The following is a 14,300-nucleotide window of genomic DNA, read 5'->3' on the forward strand; positions in this document are numbered from 1 at the left end:
TGGAGATGCCGGGGATCGAACCCGGGGCCTCATACATGCAAAGCATGCGCTCTACCACTGAGCTACATCCCCCACGTCCTGGGGTGGGGGTGGGGCGGGCTGACCTTGCTTCACCGAAGGAAATCTGGAATTCTATGTACCTCAAATTCACCACATATGGCACTAGAAAATAAGGTGTCAGATGTGGGATTCCCCATGACTTACATCTGGATTGTATAGCACCATTTTATGGAATAAGGCTCACTCTAGAATGAACAAATGCCCCACATACAACAGCTAGATGCGATCTAAACATGCCAGAGTTTTCAAGGCAACTGGTTAAGGTTACATGAAAGAAGAATATGGTTGAGTGCTGCTTACAAATGTCCTGAGACGCATTAAGGTACTCTTGCTCTTACTGCAGGACACACAGCTATGTTACATAAGCACGTAAAGAGTTGAGATCCAGATGCATCTATTGCTAAGGACGGCACCTTAATTCTGAGTTTTAGTCCATTAAATTCTCAGTTACGTGGGGGAAAAATTCATGTGATCTTTCTGAGAGAGGTGAAAGGTATTCCCTGACTCTTTCGCATGGCTAATTGTAGGGGGTGTGGGTTTAATCACTGGAAAGAAATATTTTCCCACCATTATAACTCCATATGATTTTAATCCAGCGAGTCAATCGTATCGTATTTATATTCCAAGATAAGATAAGCGTTTTTGCCTCCTTTCCTCTTCAAGGGGTATAGACGTATTTCTGGGAGGGTTTGTGCAGCCTTCTGTGCAGTAGGCAGTGCGTCAGTCTCATAATCTGAAAGTCCTGAGTTTGATCCTCAGAGAGGGTATTTCTGTGCTCCTTTTGGCAAGACGAACATCTCAGATTTTCTCCAAATCTGTAAACTATTACTCCACTTCGCATCTTGCTCAGTTTTAGGGAGATGGTGGCTTTCTAAATTCCCTCTCGCATATATATATATATATATATATATATATGACCGCTCTCATTGTAGGCAAGGAGTAGCTGGGTCGGCTGACAAAACATCTACTTTGGTACAATGAGACTGGAAGTCTTCCAAGTGCCTTCATATATTTAGTCAAGGGTTTGGAATGAATTCTGATCTGCAGGTCCTTGTTTACTTCTCTTCCCACATCCCTCAGAAATGAGGATGTGGTCAATTTCATTAGAAAACAGAAGACATCTACCCTTCTGTCCCAGCATTTACTTGGAGCTCGGAATTTTTTTTTTTCTTAATCAGAGGGGAAGATAATGTCTTAATAACAGAGAAGGCGATGGAAACCTAAAGGGCGAAGTCCTCCGCGGCAGATTTGAACCGGCGAACTAAGGGTTACTGTTTTTGCACTACTCTCGGCCGCTCTATCAACTGAGCTACCGAAGGCGGAGACAGCAAAGCTTTCCGTGATGCATTCATCTGTCTTTCAATAATGGTTGTGGCGCAGTTGGGTGCGGGTGCTGCAGTGGAATGAGAAAACTCATGAATACGACCTAGGGCTAGCTCTCCAAATGGCCACTTCCTAGAATGCTTTCTCAGCTACATCTTTTCAACTTAAAGGGGGATTGCTTACCTACCTTAATGTGCTGGGCTGGCTTGAAGGAAAGAAGGGGACCTAGAAATTGAAATTCTACACAAAAGGAAATGTGATCAAAGGGTATGGGGCAAAGGTAGTCCACAGCCCTTTGGAAGCATTTGTGACCAAAGTATGACAGCATGGAAACGTCAAGGAGAGGCCAGAAAGTTAGGGGAGGCATTACGACATGCATCACTACGCACTGAGCATGAAGAACATGCATGTTTAATGCCTCTGTGAATGGAAAGGGAAAAGCAAAATCATGGTCCAATCGCAAGTGATTGGGATAAAGAAGACATTCAGTTTTTCTTAAACCTTCTGTAAGGAGTCTCTGGTTTAGAGGAAGAATTCACATCAATGGCCAAGACAGCTGTGACCGTTTTCTATACCGAGATTGCCAAGATGAACCACCACTTTGGTTTCTTGGGGGAGAAAGATTCTTTTTTCTATAAAGACCGAAAATGAGATAGCCCCATTTCACAAGCTTTCCCAAGGCAAGAGCCGGGCAATGTCGGCGGTGGTCTGGCCCCAGCTGCATGTCATCTCACTTCCTGACCCATGGTGACAGCCTAGGGTTCTGCCAAAAGGCAAGATGAGCCTGGCAAAAGGCTGGAGATGCCGGGGATCGAACCCGGGGCCTCATACATGCAAAGCATGCGCTCTACCACTGAGCTACATCCCCCACGTCCTGGGGTGGGGGTGGGGCGGGCTGACCTTGCTTCACCGAAGGAAATCTGGAATTCTATGTACCTCAAATTCACCACATATGGCACTAGAAAATAAGGTGTCAGATGTGGGATTCCCCATGACTTACATCTGGATTGTATAGCACCATTTTATGGAATAAGGCTCACTCTAGAATGAACAAATGCCCCACATACAACAGCTAGATGCGATCTAAACATGCCAGAGTTTTCAAGGCAACTGGTTAAGGTTACATGAAAGAAGAATATGGTTGAGTGCTGCTTACAAATGTCCTGAGACGCATTAAGGTACTCTTGCTCTTACTGCAGGACACACAGCTATGTTACATAAGCACGTAAAGAGTTGAGATCCAGATGCATCTATTGCTAAGGACGGCACCTTAATTCTGAGTTTTAGTCCATTAAATTCTCAGTTACGTGGGGGAAAAATTCATGTGATCTTTCTGAGAGAGGTGAAAGGTATTCCCTGACTCTTTCGCATGGCTAATTGTAGGGGGTGTGGGTTTAATCACTGGAAAGAAATATGTTCCCACCATTATAACTCCATATGATTTTAATCCAGCGAGTCAATCGTATCGTATTTATATTCCAAGATAAGATAAGCGTTTTTGCCTCCTTTCCTCTTCAAGGGGTATAGACGTATTTCTGGGAGGGTTTGTGCAGCCTTCTGTGCAGTAGGCAGTGCGTCAGTCTCATAATCTGAAAGTCCTGAGTTTGATCCTCAGAGAGGGTATTTCTGTGCTCCTTTTGGCAAGACGAACATCTCAGATTTTCTCCAAATCTGTAAACTATTACTCCACTTCGCATCTTGCTCAGTTTTAGGGAGATGGTGGCTTTCTAAATTCCCTCTCGCATATATATATATATATATATATATATATGACCGCTCTCATTGTAGGCAAGGAGTAGCTGGGTCGGCTGACAAAACATCTACTTTGGTACAATGAGACTGGAAGTCTTCCAAGTGCCTTCATATATTTAGTCAAGGGTTTGGAATGAATTCTGATCTGCAGGTCCTTGTTTACTTCTCTTCCCACATCCCTCAGAAATGAGGATGTGGTCAATTTCATTAGAAAACAGAAGACATCTACCCTTCTGTCCCAGCATTTACTTGGAGCTCGGAATTTTTTTTTTTCTTAATCAGAGGGGAAGATAATGTCTTAATAACAGAGAAGGCGATGGAAACCTAAAGGGCGAAGTCCTCCGCGGTAGATTTGAACCGGCGAATTAAGGGTTACTGTTTTTGCACTACTCTCGGCCGCTCTATCAACTGAGCTACCGAAGGCGGAGACAGCAAAGCTTTCCGTGATGCATTCATCTGTCTTTCAATAATGGTTGTGGCGCAGTTGGGTGCGGGTGCTGCAGTGGAATGAGAAAACTCATGAATACGACCTAGGGCTAGCTCTCCAAATGGCCACTTCCTAGAATGCTTTCTCAGCTACATCTTTTCAACTTAAAGGGGGATTGCTTACCTACCTTAATGTGCTGGGCTGGCTTGAAGGAAAGAAGGGGACCTAGAAATTGAAATTCTACACAAAAGGAAATGTGATCAAAGGGTATGGGGCAAAGGTAGTCCACAGCCCTTTGGAAGCATTTGTGACCAAAGTATGACAGCATGGAAACGTCAAGGAGAGGCCAGAAAGTTAGGGGAGGCATTACGACATGCATCACTACGCACTGAGCATGAAGAACATGCATGTTTAATGCCTCTGTGAATGGAAAGGGAAAAGCAAAATCATGGTCCAATCGCAAGTGATTGGGATAAAGAAGACATTCAGTTTTTCTTAAACCTTCTGTAAGGAGTCTCTGGTTTAGAGGAAGAATTCACATCAATGGCCAAGACAGCTGTGACCGTTTTCTATACCGAGATTGCCAAGATGAACCACCACTTTGGTTTCTTGGGGGAGAAAGATTCTTTTTTCTATAAAGACCGAAAATGAGATAGCCCCATTTCACAAGCTTTCCCAAGGCAAGAGCCGGGCAATGTCGGCGGTGGTCTGGCCCCAGCTGCATGTCATCTCACTTCCTGACCCATGGTGACAGCCTAGGGTTCTGCCAAAAGGCAAGATGAGCCTGGCAAAAGGCTGGAGATGCCGGGGATCGAACCCGGGGCCTCATACATGCAAAGCATGCGCTCTACCACTGAGCTACATCCCCCACGTCCTGGGGTGGGGGTGGGGCGGGCTGACCTTGCTTCACCGAAGGAAATCTGGAATTCTATGTACCTCAAATTCACCACATATGGCACTAGAAAATAAGGTGTCAGATGTGGGATTCCCCATGACTTACATCTGGATTGTATAGCACCATTTTATGGAATAAGGCTCACTCTAGAATGAACAAATGCCCCACATACAACAGCTAGATGCGATCTAAACATGCCAGAGTTTTCAAGGCAACTGGTTAAGGTTACATGAAAGAAGAATATGGTTGAGTGCTGCTTACAAATGTCCTGAGACGCATTAAGGTACTCTTGCTCTTACTGCAGGACACACAGCTATGTTACATAAGCACGTAAAGAGTTGAGATCCAGATGCATCTATTGCTAAGGACGGCACCTTAATTCTGAGTTTTAGTCCATTAAATTCTCAGTTACGTGGGGGAAAAATTCATGTGATCTTTCTGAGAGAGGTGAAAGGTATTCCCTGACTCTTTCGCATGGCTAATTGTAGGGGGTGTGGGTTTAATCACTGGAAAGAAATATTTTCCCACCATTATAACTCCATATGATTTTAATCCAGCGAGTCAATCGTATCGTATTTATATTCCAAGATAAGATAAGCGTTTTTGCCTCCTTTCCTCTTCAAGGGGTATAGACGTATTTCTGGGAGGGTTTGTGCAGCCTTCTGTGCAGTAGGCAGTGCGTCAGTCTCATAATCTGAAAGTCCTGAGTTTGATCCTCAGAGAGGGTATTTCTGTGCTCCTTTTGGCAAGACGAACATCTCAGATTTTCTCCAAATCTGTAAACTATTACTCCACTTCGCATCTTGCTCAGTTTTAGGGAGATGGTGGCTTTCTAAATTCCCTCTCGCATATATATATATATATATATATATATATATATGACCGCTCTCATTGTAGGCAAGGAGTAGCTGGGTCGGCTGACAAAACATCTACTTTGGTACAATGAGACTGGAAGTCTTCCAAGTGCCTTCATATATTTAGTCAAGGGTTTGGAATGAATTCTGATCTGCAGGTCCTTGTTTACTTCTCTTCCCACATCCCTCAGAAATGAGGATGTGGTCAATTTCATTAGAAAACAGAAGACATCTACCCTTCTGTCCCAGCATTTACTTGGAGCTCGGAATTTTTTTTTTTCTTAATCAGAGGGGAAGATAATGTCTTAATAACAGAGAAGGCGATGGAAACCTAAAGGGCGAAGTCCTCCGCGGTAGATTTGAACCGGCGAATTAAGGGTTACTGTTTTTGCACTACTCTCGGCCGCTCTATCAACTGAGCTACCGAAGGCGGAGACAGCAAAGCTTTCCGTGATGCATTCATCTGTCTTTCAATAATGGTTGTGGCGCAGTTGGGTGCGGGTGCTGCAGTGGAATGAGAAAACTCATGAATACGACCTAGGGCTAGCTCTCCAAATGGCCACTTCCTAGAATGCTTTCTCAGCTACATCTTTTCAACTTAAAGGGGGATTGCTTACCTACCTTAATGTGCTGGGCTGGCTTGAAGGAAAGAAGGGGACCTAGAAATTGAAATTCTACACAAAAGGAAATGTGATCAAAGGGTATGGGGCAAAGGTAGTCCACAGCCCTTTGGAAGCATTTGTGACCAAAGTATGACAGCATGGAAACGTCAAGGAGAGGCCAGAAAGTTAGGGGAGGCATTACGACATGCATCACTACGCACTGAGCATGAAGAACATGCATGTTTAATGCCTCTGTGAATGGAAAGGGAAAAGCAAAATCATGGTCCAATCGCAAGTGATTGGGATAAAGAAGACATTCAGTTTTTCTTAAACCTTCTGTAAGGAGTCTCTGGTTTAGAGGAAGAATTCACATCAATGGCCAAGACAGCTGTGACCGTTTTCTATACCGAGATTGCCAAGATGAACCACCACTTTGGTTTCTTGGGGGAGAAAGATTCTTTTTTCTATAAAGACCGAAAATGAGATAGCCCCATTTCACAAGCTTTCCCAAGGCAAGAGCCGGGCAATGTCGGCGGTGGTCTGGCCCCAGCTGCATGTCATCTCACTTCCTGACCCATGGTGACAGCCTAGGGTTCTGCCAAAAGGCAAGATGAGCCTGGCAAAAGGCTGGAGATGCCGGGGATCGAACCCGGGGCCTCATACATGCAAAGCATGCGCTCTACCACTGAGCTACATCCCCCACGTCCTGGGGTGGGGGTGGGGCGGGCTGACCTTGCTTCACCGAAGGAAATCTGGAATTCTATGTACCTCAAATTCACCACATATGGCACTAGAAAATAAGGTGTCAGATGTGGGATTCCCCATGACTTACATCTGGATTGTATAGCACCATTTTATGGAATAAGGCTCACTCTAGAATGAACAAATGCCCCACATACAACAGCTAGATGCGATCTAAACATGCCAGAGTTTTCAAGGCAACTGGTTAAGGTTACATGAAAGAAGAATATGGTTGAGTGCTGCTTACAAATGTCCTGAGACGCATTAAGGTACTCTTGCTCTTACTGCAGGACACACAGCTATGTTACATAAGCACGTAAAGAGTTGAGATCCAGATGCATCTATTGCTAAGGACGGCACCTTAATTCTGAGTTTTAGTCCATTAAATTCTCAGTTACGTGGGGGAAAAATTCATGTGATCTTTCTGAGAGAGGTGAAAGGTATTCCCTGACTCTTTCGCATGGCTAATTGTAGGGGGTGTGGGTTTAATCACTGGAAAGAAATATTTTCCCACCATTATAACTCCATATGATTTTAATCCAGCGAGTCAATCGTATCGTATTTATATTCCAAGATAAGATAAGCGTTTTTGCCTCCTTTCCTCTTCAAGGGGTATAGACGTATTTCTGGGAGGGTTTGTGCAGCCTTCTGTGCAGTAGGCAGTGCGTCAGTCTCATAATCTGAAAGTCCTGAGTTTGATCCTCAGAGAGGGTATTTCTGTGCTCCTTTTGGCAAGACGAACATCTCAGATTTTCTCCAAATCTGTAAACTATTACTCCACTTCGCATCTTGCTCAGTTTTAGGGAGATGGTGGCTTTCTAAATTCCCTCTCGCATATATATATATATATATATATATATATATATGACCGCTCTCATTGTAGGCAAGGAGTAGCTGGGTCGGCTGACAAAACATCTACTTTGGTACAATGAGACTGGAAGTCTTCCAAGTGCCTTCATATATTTAGTCAAGGGTTTGGAATGAATTCTGATCTGCAGGTCCTTGTTTACTTCTCTTCCCACATCCCTCAGAAATGAGGATGTGGTCAATTTCATTAGAAAACAGAAGACATCTACCCTTCTGTCCCAGCATTTACTTGGAGCTCGGAATTTTTTTTTTTCTTAATCAGAGGGGAAGATAATGTCTTAATAACAGAGAAGGCGATGGAAACCTAAAGGGCGAAGTCCTCCGCGGTAGATTTGAACCGGCGAATTAAGGGTTACTGTTTTTGCACTACTCTCGGCCGCTCTATCAACTGAGCTACCGAAGGCGGAGACAGCAAAGCTTTCCGTGATGCATTCATCTGTCTTTCAATAATGGTTGTGGCGCAGTTGGGTGCGGGTGCTGCAGTGGAATGAGAAAACTCATGAATACGACCTAGGGCTAGCTCTCCAAATGGCCACTTCCTAGAATGCTTTCTCAGCTACATCTTTTCAACTTAAAGGGGGATTGCTTACCTACCTTAATGTGCTGGGCTGGCTTGAAGGAAAGAAGGGGACCTAGAAATTGAAATTCTACACAAAAGGAAATGTGATCAAAGGGTATGGGGCAAAGGTAGTCCACAGCCCTTTGGAAGCATTTGTGACCAAAGTATGACAGCATGGAAACGTCAAGGAGAGGCCAGAAAGTTAGGGGAGGCATTACGACATGCATCACTACGCACTGAGCATGAAGAACATGCATGTTTAATGCCTCTGTGAATGGAAAGGGAAAAGCAAAATCATGGTCCAATCGCAAGTGATTGGGATAAAGAAGACATTCAGTTTTTCTTAAACCTTCTGTAAGGAGTCTCTGGTTTAGAGGAAGAATTCACATCAATGGCCAAGACAGCTGTGACCGTTTTCTATACCGAGATTGCCAAGATGAACCACCACTTTGGTTTCTTGGGGGAGAAAGATTCTTTTTTCTATAAAGACCGAAAATGAGATAGCCCCATTTCACAAGCTTTCCCAAGGCAAGAGCCGGGCAATGTCGGCGGTGGTCTGGCCCCAGCTGCATGTCATCTCACTTCCTGACCCATGGTGACAGCCTAGGGTTCTGCCAAAAGGCAAGATGAGCCTGGCAAAAGGCTGGAGATGCCGGGGATCGAACCCGGGGCCTCATACATGCAAAGCATGCGCTCTACCACTGAGCTACATCCCCCACGTCCTGGGGTGGGGGTGGGGCGGGCTGACCTTGCTTCACCGAAGGAAATCTGGAATTCTATGTACCTCAAATTCACCACATATGGCACTAGAAAATAAGGTGTCAGATGTGGGATTCCCCATGACTTACATCTGGATTGTATAGCACCATTTTATGGAATAAGGCTCACTCTAGAATGAACAAATGCCCCACATACAACAGCTAGATGCGATCTAAACATGCCAGAGTTTTCAAGGCAACTGGTTAAGGTTACATGAAAGAAGAATATGGTTGAGTGCTGCTTACAAATGTCCTGAGACGCATTAAGGTACTCTTGCTCTTACTGCAGGACACACAGCTATGTTACATAAGCACGTAAAGAGTTGAGATCCAGATGCATCTATTGCTAAGGACGGCACCTTAATTCTGAGTTTTAGTCCATTAAATTCTCAGTTACGTGGGGGAAAAATTCATGTGATCTTTCTGAGAGAGGTGAAAGGTATTCCCTGACTCTTTCGCATGGCTAATTGTAGGGGGTGTGGGTTTAATCACTGGAAAGAAATATTTTCCCACCATTATAACTCCATATGATTTTAATCCAGCGAGTCAATCGTATCGTATTTATATTCCAAGATAAGATAAGCGTTTTTGCCTCCTTTCCTCTTCAAGGGGTATAGACGTATTTCTGGGAGGGTTTGTGCAGCCTTCTGTGCAGTAGGCAGTGCGTCAGTCTCATAATCTGAAAGTCCTGAGTTTGATCCTCAGAGAGGGTATTTCTGTGCTCCTTTTGGCAAGACGAACATCTCAGATTTTCTCCAAATCTGTAAACTATTACTCCACTTCGCATCTTGCTCAGTTTTAGGGAGATGGTGGCTTTCTAAATTCCCTCTCGCATATATATATATATATATATATATATATATATGACCGCTCTCATTGTAGGCAAGGAGTAGCTGGGTCGGCTGACAAAACATCTACTTTGGTACAATGAGACTGGAAGTCTTCCAAGTGCCTTCATATATTTAGTCAAGGGTTTGGAATGAATTCTGATCTGCAGGTCCTTGTTTACTTCTCTTCCCACATCCCTCAGAAATGAGGATGTGGTCAATTTCATTAGAAAACAGAAGACATCTACCCTTCTGTCCCAGCATTTACTTGGAGCTCGGAATTTTTTTTTTTCTTAATCAGAGGGGAAGATAATGTCTTAATAACAGAGAAGGCGATGGAAACCTAAAGGGCGAAGTCCTCCGCGGTAGATTTGAACCGGCGAATTAAGGGTTACTGTTTTTGCACTACTCTCGGCCGCTCTATCAACTGAGCTACCGAAGGCGGAGACAGCAAAGCTTTCCGTGATGCATTCATCTGTCTTTCAATAATGGTTGTGGCGCAGTTGGGTGCGGGTGCTGCAGTGGAATGAGAAAACTCATGAATACGACCTAGGGCTAGCTCTCCAAATGGCCACTTCCTAGAATGCTTTCTCAGCTACATCTTTTCAACTTAAAGGGGGATTGCTTACCTACCTTAATGTGCTGGGCTGGCTTGAAGGAAAGAAGGGGACCTAGAAATTGAAATTCTACACAAAAGGAAATGTGATCAAAGGGTATGGGGCAAAGGTAGTCCACAGCCCTTTGGAAGCATTTGTGACCAAAGTATGACAGCATGGAAACGTCAAGGAGAGGCCAGAAAGTTAGGGGAGGCATTACGACATGCATCACTACGCACTGAGCATGAAGAACATGCATGTTTAATGCCTCTGTGAATGGAAAGGGAAAAGCAAAATCATGGTCCAATCGCAAGTGATTGGGATAAAGAAGACATTCAGTTTTTCTTAAACCTTCTGTAAGGAGTCTCTGGTTTAGAGGAAGAATTCACATCAATGGCCAAGACAGCTGTGACCGTTTTCTATACCGAGATTGCCAAGATGAACCACCACTTTGGTTTCTTGGGGGAGAAAGATTCTTTTTTCTATAAAGACCGAAAATGAGATAGCCCCATTTCACAAGCTTTCCCAAGGCAAGAGCCGGGCAATGTCGGCGGTGGTCTGGCCCCAGCTGCATGTCATCTCACTTCCTGACCCATGGTGACAGCCTAGGGTTCTGCCAAAAGGCAAGATGAGCCTGGCAAAAGGCTGGAGATGCCGGGGATCGAACCCGGGGCCTCATACATGCAAAGCATGCGCTCTACCACTGAGCTACATCCCCCACGTCCTGGGGTGGGGGTGGGGCGGGCTGACCTTGCTTCACCGAAGGAAATCTGGAATTCTATGTACCTCAAATTCACCACATATGGCACTAGAAAATAAGGTGTCAGATGTGGGATTCCCCATGACTTACATCTGGATTGTATAGCACCATTTTATGGAATAAGGCTCACTCTAGAATGAACAAATGCCCCACATACAACAGCTAGATGCGATCTAAACATGCCAGAGTTTTCAAGGCAACTGGTTAAGGTTACATGAAAGAAGAATATGGTTGAGTGCTGCTTACAAATGTCCTGAGACGCATTAAGGTACTCTTGCTCTTACTGCAGGACACACAGCTATGTTACATAAGCACGTAAAGAGTTGAGATCCAGATGCATCTATTGCTAAGGACGGCACCTTAATTCTGAGTTTTAGTCCATTAAATTCTCAGTTACGTGGGGGAAAAATTCATGTGATCTTTCTGAGAGAGGTGAAAGGTATTCCCTGACTCTTTCGCATGGCTAATTGTAGGGGGTGTGGGTTTAATCACTGGAAAGAAATATTTTCCCACCATTATAACTCCATATGATTTTAATCCAGCGAGTCAATCGTATCGTATTTATATTCCAAGATAAGATAAGCGTTTTTGCCTCCTTTCCTCTTCAAGGGGTATAGACGTATTTCTGGGAGGGTTTGTGCAGCCTTCTGTGCAGTAGGCAGTGCGTCAGTCTCATAATCTGAAAGTCCTGAGTTTGATCCTCAGAGAGGGTATTTCTGTGCTCCTTTTGGCAAGACGAACATCTCAGATTTTCTCCAAATCTGTAAACTATTACTCCACTTCGCATCTTGCTCAGTTTTAGGGAGATGGTGGCTTTCTAAATTCCCTCTCGCATATATATATATATATATATATATATATATATGACCGCTCTCATTGTAGGCAAGGAGTAGCTGGGTCGGCTGACAAAACATCTACTTTGGTACAATGAGACTGGAAGTCTTCCAAGTGCCTTCATATATTTAGTCAAGGGTTTGGAATGAATTCTGATCTGCAGGTCCTTGTTTACTTCTCTTCCCACATCCCTCAGAAATGAGGATGTGGTCAATTTCATTAGAAAACAGAAGACATCTACCCTTCTGTCCCAGCATTTACTTGGAGCTCGGAATTTTTTTTTTTCTTAATCAGAGGGGAAGATAATGTCTTAATAACAGAGAAGGCGATGGAAACCTAAAGGGCGAAGTCCTCCGCGGCAGATTTGAACCGGCGAATTAAGGGTTACTGTTTTTGCACTACTCTCGGCCGCTCTATCAACTGAGCTACCGAAGGCGGAGACAGCAAAGCTTTCCGTGATGCATTCATCTGTCTTTCAATAATGGTTGTGGCGCAGTTGGGTGCGGGTGCTGCAGTGGAATGAGAAAACTCATGAATACGACCTAGGGCTAGCTCTCCAAATGGCCACTTCCTAGAATGCTTTCTCAGCTACATCTTTTCAACTTAAAGGGGGATTGCTTACCTACCTTAATGTGCTGGGCTGGCTTGAAGGAAAGAAGGGGACCTAGAAATTGAAATTCTACACAAAAGGAAATGTGATCAAAGGGTATGGGGCAAAGGTAGTCCACAGCCCTTTGGAAGCATTTGTGACCAAAGTATGACAGCATGGAAACGTCAAGGAGAGGCCAGAAAGTTAGGGGAGGCATTACGACATGCATCACTACGCACTGAGCATGAAGAACATGCATGTTTAATGCCTCTGTGAATGGAAAGGGAAAAGCAAAATCATGGTCCAATCGCAAGTGATTGGGATAAAGAAGACATTCAGTTTTTCTTAAACCTTCTGTAAGGAGTCTCTGGTTTAGAGGAAGAATTCACATCAATGGCCAAGACAGCTGTGACCGTTTTCTATACCGAGATTGCCAAGATGAACCACCACTTTGGTTTCTTGGGGGAGAAAGATTCTTTTTTCTATAAAGACCGAAAATGAGATAGCCCCATTTCACAAGCTTTCCCAAGGCAAGAGCCGGGCAATGTCGGCGGTGGTCTGGCCCCAGCTGCATGTCATCTCACTTCCTGACCCATGGTGACAGCCTAGGGTTCTGCCAAAAGGCAAGATGAGCCTGGCAAAAGGCTGGAGATGCCGGGGATCGAACCCGGGGCCTCATACATGCAAAGCATGCGCTCTACCACTGAGCTACATCCCCCACGTCCTGGGGTGGGGGTGGGGCGGGCTGACCTTGCTTCACCGAAGGAAATCTGGAATTCTATGTACCTCAAATTCACCACATATGGCACTAGAAAATAAGGTGTCAGATGTGGGATTCCCCATGACTTACATCTGGATTGTATAGCACCATTTTATGGAATAAGGCTCACTCTAGAATGAACAAATGCCCCACATACAACAGCTAGATGCGATCTAAACATGCCAGAGTTTTCAAGGCAACTGGTTAAGGTTACATGAAAGAAGAATATGGTTGAGTGCTGCTTACAAATGTCCTGAGACGCATTAAGGTACTCTTGCTCTTACTGCAGGACACACAGCTATGTTACATAAGCACGTAAAGAGTTGAGATCCAGATGCATCTATTGCTAAGGACGGCACCTTAATTCTGAGTTTTAGTCCATTAAATTCTCAGTTACGTGGGGGAAAAATTCATGTGATCTTTCTGAGAGAGGTGAAAGGTATTCCCTGACTCTTTCGCATGGCTAATTGTAGGGGGTGTGGGTTTAATCACTGGAAAGAAATATGTTCCCACCATTATAACTCCATATGATTTTAATCCAGCGAGTCAATCGTATCGTATTTATATTCCAAGATAAGATAAGCGTTTTTGCCTCCTTTCCTCTTCAAGGGGTATAGACGTATTTCTGGGAGGGTTTGTGCAGCCTTCTGTGCAGTAGGCAGTGCGTCAGTCTCATAATCTGAAAGTCCTGAGTTTGATCCTCAGAGAGGGTATTTCTGTGCTCCTTTTGGCAAGACGAACATCTCAGATTTTCTCCAAATCTGTAAACTATTACTCCACTTCGCATCTTGCTCAGTTTTAGGGAGATGGTGGCTTTCTAAATTCCCTCTCGCATATATATATATATATATATATATATATGACCGCTCTCATTGTAGGCAAGGAGTAGCTGGGTCGGCTGACAAAACATCTACTTTGGTACAATGAGACTGGAAGTCTTCCAAGTGCCTTCATATATTTAGTCAAGGGTTTGGAATGAATTCTGATCTGCAGGTCCTTGTTTACTTCTCTTCCCACATCCCTCAGAAATGAGGATGTGGTCAATTTCATTAGAAAACAGAAGACATCTACCCTTCTGTCCCAGCATTTACTTGGA

General features: G+C 44.2%; 7 non-coding genes across 7 annotated transcripts; all 7 read right to left on the reverse strand.

The window, feature by feature from the left end:
* Nucleotides 1-72, reverse strand: TRNAA-UGC (transfer RNA alanine (anticodon UGC)). Its single transcript has one exon. It is a non-coding gene; the product is annotated as a tRNA-Ala (tRNA).
* Nucleotides 73-2,179: 2,107 nt separating this feature from the next.
* On the reverse strand, nucleotides 2,180-2,251 carry TRNAA-UGC (transfer RNA alanine (anticodon UGC)). Its single transcript has one exon. It is a non-coding gene; the product is annotated as a tRNA-Ala (tRNA).
* Nucleotides 2,252-4,358: 2,107 nt separating this feature from the next.
* TRNAA-UGC (transfer RNA alanine (anticodon UGC)) lies at nucleotides 4,359-4,430 on the reverse strand. The gene has a single exon. It is a non-coding gene; the product is annotated as a tRNA-Ala (tRNA).
* A 2,111-nt stretch (nucleotides 4,431-6,541) lies between these two features.
* TRNAA-UGC (transfer RNA alanine (anticodon UGC)) lies at nucleotides 6,542-6,613 on the reverse strand. The gene has a single exon. It is a non-coding gene; the product is annotated as a tRNA-Ala (tRNA).
* Nucleotides 6,614-8,724: 2,111 nt separating this feature from the next.
* TRNAA-UGC (transfer RNA alanine (anticodon UGC)) lies at nucleotides 8,725-8,796 on the reverse strand. The gene has a single exon. It is a non-coding gene; the product is annotated as a tRNA-Ala (tRNA).
* Nucleotides 8,797-10,907: 2,111 nt separating this feature from the next.
* On the reverse strand, nucleotides 10,908-10,979 carry TRNAA-UGC (transfer RNA alanine (anticodon UGC)). The gene has a single exon. It is a non-coding gene; the product is annotated as a tRNA-Ala (tRNA).
* Nucleotides 10,980-13,090: 2,111 nt separating this feature from the next.
* TRNAA-UGC (transfer RNA alanine (anticodon UGC)) lies at nucleotides 13,091-13,162 on the reverse strand. The gene has a single exon. It is a non-coding gene; the product is annotated as a tRNA-Ala (tRNA).
* Nucleotides 13,163-14,300: the final 1,138 nt, after the last annotated feature.

The sequence above is a fragment of the Pleurodeles waltl genome, unplaced genomic scaffold, assembly GCF_031143425.1.
Source record: "Pleurodeles waltl isolate 20211129_DDA unplaced genomic scaffold, aPleWal1.hap1.20221129 scaffold_162, whole genome shotgun sequence".
Taxonomy (NCBI): Eukaryota; Metazoa; Chordata; class Amphibia; order Caudata; family Salamandridae; genus Pleurodeles; species Pleurodeles waltl.